Source organism: Buceros rhinoceros, unplaced genomic scaffold, assembly GCF_000710305.1.
Source record: "Buceros rhinoceros silvestris isolate BGI_N320 unplaced genomic scaffold, ASM71030v1 scaffold10693, whole genome shotgun sequence".
Taxonomy (NCBI): Eukaryota; Metazoa; Chordata; class Aves; order Bucerotiformes; family Bucerotidae; genus Buceros; species Buceros rhinoceros.
This window is the reverse complement of record NW_010405373.1, coordinates 1-4688: the sequence shown is the minus strand read 5'-3', so window position 1 is coordinate 4688 and position 4688 is coordinate 1.

The window sequence follows — 4688 nt, the reverse complement described above, 5'->3', positions numbered from 1 at the left end:
TACTATATTCTAAAAAAAAAAAAAAACAAAACAAACCAAACCTTTTTTGGCAGGTAAAAATCTTTTAGAAAAGATGTTTGACACAGTTCACTAAGGAATTACACTCTGTCTTTTTTACTCAGTAATAAATGGAGTCGTAGGTCAAATGAGAAAAGGTCACCTGAAATGTAATATGTATGTTATGAAGTCACATCTACTTGTCATTAACAGTAAAGCTTCTTAGAACTTTCTAAACCATGAAATTTTACACAAATGTAATCTTCAGTAGAACAACAATCTCTACAGCATATTTAATATATGTAATAAAACAGTTCTTTGCAATGACCATTTGGAAAATAATTTCCGATCCTACTAACATTTTAAAATATTTTTCTTTGGTACTGTTCATCGACATAAAAGGGAAGTACAAACCTTGCCAACCAAGAACTGCAGTCAAAGCCTAGGTTGGTCAATAGAGATACTACTGGAGTTCAGTCTTTAATGTGCTAGGTCACCCCTGCTCTCTGCCCTGCTCTCCACTCTACTGCTGGTTCCAGGATTGTTGTTAAGATTTGTCGTCTGTGTTTCAAGTGGAATGAATGAGTAAACACTTCTTAGAAAGCAGAAGGGCCGATCCTATAAAGCACTGATAATGTTCACCTGGTGTATGGGAATCCAAGGCTAAAATGCATACTCCTGTGATTTTTATATATATGGGGAAGAAAAATGTGCCATGCACCCTGAAAGAAGCTCCAAAGCAGAGGCAAGTGCTTGTCTGTGGGGAAAGCAGTTGCTGTAGGCGGGAAATTCTCCTGAGCTGCAGGAGATTCCCATTTGTTTCCTAGATTAATGACTTGAGGTGCAGTCTTAAACTAACCTTAGAGGGATAGCAAGACTTTTTTTTTCTTACATTAGGGAATATCATCTTCTTATACAAGTTTTAGGACAAATAGGTCAATATTTTTAACAAAAACAGACAACATGGTTTGAAAATTCTGATTTTTCCTCTCTGTATGAGATAACGTGTTTATGGAAGCTTATATTTTCAAAAGATCGGTATAATTTTTCTAGGCAATGCTCCTGAGTATCTTAAATATTTTTGGTATATAATATTTAAATATTATAATTCCAACAAGAACACTTCTCTTCTCCTCAAACCGTTCCGTACCAACATTATTACCCACATAGCTTGTATCAGAAATAGTGTGGCCAGCACTGTTAGAGTAGGGAAGTGATTGTTCCCCTGTACTTGGCACTGGTGAGGCCTCACCTTGAATACCGTGTCCAGTTTTGGGCCCCTCGCTCCAAGAAGGACATTGAAGTGCTGAAGCTTGTCTAAAGAAGATCAACAAAGCTGGTGAAGGATCTAGAAATCAAATCTTACAAGATGCAGCTGAGGGAACTGGGGTTGATTAGCCTGGAGAAAAGGAGGCTGAGGGGAGACCTTACACCTCTCTACAACTACCTGAAAGGAGGTTTTAGTGAGGTGGGGGTCAGTCTCATCTGCCAAGTGACAAGCGATAGGATGAGAAAAAATGGCCTCAAGTTGTGCCAGGGGAGATTTAGGGTGGATATTAAGAAAAATTTCTTACTGAAATCAATATCAAGCATTGGAACAGGCTGCCCAGGTAAGTGGTTGAGTCACATCCCTGGAAGTGTTTAAAAGACAGGTAGATTTGTTTCATAGGAACATAGTTTAGTGGGACTTGGCAAAGTTAGGTTTATGATTGAACTTGATCATTGTAAAGGTTATTTCTTACCTAGATGATTCTGTGACACTATGATTCTATGAATCTGTCTAGTACCTGCAGTATGAAGAAAAATCCCATCTGGTAGGAACACCGCAACCCAGTTTGAGGACTCAGTGATGTGATCCATTTTATCAGATCTCAAAATGAATTTTAAAACCCCTCAAACCCAAGAACTTAGTTATAAAAATGTTTTTCAGTTACCAATAGACAAATGAAAGATTGCTCCGCAACACATAGGAGTAACAGCATTGTCACTCACATTGTTATTAAATATATTTTAGAATTATATTAAGTTGTGCAGAAAATTGGTTGCTCCATAATTTCTTCAAGCTGTGAAGAATAAAAAAAGAAATAATGTTTCAAATATTGCAGATAACCTTATATCACACACATATGTTATGTGATGTTTGTGTCTCCTCACCTCTAGTAGCACGATATGGTGGCATTTTCTAAGTTCTTATTACACTCATGTTGTTCTTTGTGCAGTACACTGAACCAGAGTCACTTCAGGAATCACATTAGAGAAAAAATTCTTGCAATATGTATTTTATATATATATGTATACATTTATATGATTTTGGGGAGGATAGTAGCTGAACTAAAATGTTTTGGGACATCTACTTCTTTCACTCAAAATACTTTGAATATAGATTATGTTCTAAATAACTGCTCATACATTTTTTCTAAGACATTATATATATGGGGTCACGTTTCGTTATTTTTTAATTCATAGAGATGACATGTGGTAGTTGATTTTTTATTTGGCATATGATTTATTTTTTTTTTTAATCAAGCAATTGGAAGATTTCCTCACTGGGAGAATTAAAATTTCTTCTGTTATCTGCTTTCAAACTTCTGTCTATGTGGATTTATTGCCTATGGATAACTATTTCTCATTAATATTGTACATGAATCAAAAAATAGTTTAAGTGCACTTTACGGGTGGAATACTAGGCTTATCTAAATACAAAATTAATTTTATTTGGGTAGCACTTGAGAAAAGATTCAACCTTCACTGGGCTAAAACTAATTCAGAAAAGTATTTTTGAAAAAGAGCAAAATTTGGGTGGTGACTGAGATTTAGAGCCAGTATCTAATGTTTCTCAAAGAAACTGATAGATTAGAGAACACCTATATTTCATTGCCAGTGATATTTTACATAGTTAAATTATAAACTGAATACAGGTAGTTGAACCCGCTCATGTACTACAACTTGTGTGTAACCTCACTGAAGGTGAAAGCTTTGTGTGAAGAAGGAGTCTCAGCCTCTGGCTGTTCATATTTTGACACACCAATCCCCATCCCTGCCTATATAACAGCATTGTTTCCAGGAAGTTTCTATAGAAAGTCTGTATTCTGTCTGTATCAGGAAGACACACAAGCCAGCGCACAGAACCCCAAACTGTATATATTAACAAATCTTAGGTGCTTCAGTAACAGTTAACAGCATTCTGTCTTACTTACAATCACGGACTGAGATTTACTTGAAACCTTGAATTTTGAGAAATATAGGGACATTTTAAATTGCAGAAGGAAGTAATAAAATAATTATTTTAGCTAAATAGAATGTCTCTGTGACGTATTTAGACTTCATAGACAGACTCATACGTAAGCAAAGTAATCAAGCATGCTTCGTTTCTTGAAAACACACTTCCAAATAAAGACAGTTTGGGAAAAAAAATGGTTAGAGTGGTGACTTAGACTATATTATTTGTCTTCTAGCCACATTTAATTTCTTCTAAACTAAATCAGAAATTAAGTTTCCTATTCATGTTTCACTCTTTATCAAGTAAAGCTTTGCATTACAGAGGGCTACTTGCTTCAGGAATAGGCACAGTATAATAAAACGCTGGTTGCAAGGATAGCTTGGTGTAATTTCTTTTTAGTCAGAAAACAGAAATATTGCCCAAGGAGAGGGGTGGGGAAAACCATGTTTATTTCCTCTTGTTCCCATAAGCACAGGTATGGCATGTGTGTGTGTGTTTGTATGTGCGTGTCTCTCTGTGTGTGCGTGTATACACCTCAAAACTATTTTCAGAAAGCATAGTAAATTGAAATGAAAATGTATTCTTTACTAAATCTTCTAATAAATAAATGCAAGCACTTTATCATGGTAAGTAACTGTTTTTAGTTAATTATTTCCAGGTTTTTCTAAAGAGTATGAAATGTGGTCTTAATATGATCCAAGGCTACTTTTGGACCAGTTTCATTGACTCAACTCTATTTCTCCTTTGTTTACAGTCTGTTGTTTTAAATATCTTTATGCTTGTACGGGAAACAAGATTAAATTTTAAGGAGGTGTTTATGGTTTGTGTTGGTCTATTCAAGTTGTGTAAGATTCAGTCATTTTATTTTCATTGTTTTCATCTAAAAGTCAGGTTGTGTCTAATTCTTAATAAATCCTAATGGCGATGTATAAAACATTAAGTTGTTGAAGATAGCAACTGAAATTTCTTCACAGTTACAGAAGAGAATGAAATAAATTGCATTTCTTATGTAGCAACTGTAATTTGGTAATTTTTTAATATACTTTTTTGGTTTATATTATTCTTTTTTAATAGCACATTGATTTTGTTTTTGCAGAAATCACTTTTAACTGAAGTAACTGCATTGTCACAAAATACGATACATTTTTTCAAATATTTTCAATTTGTTCTTCTTGACATTTTATGTTTATGTGCAGTTTGCATCTTTTTTGTTTTTCAATTTCAAATGTAACAGATTTTGACATTTTTGTTACATTTTTTTTGTACTAGTGTTCTTTTTTTATTTTTGAGAACCTGCTGTTTTTGAATTCTCTTTTTTCCCTTTATTCTCCTCCTCACTATGATCCTAGGAGCCAACACAAAGAAAAGCGCAGATGATATAACCAGTAATGATCGTGGTGAAGATGAAGGTATTTTTTGTTTTTTCAAAGCTCGACCCTGATGCATGAACATAAACTTTTTAATTTTTATT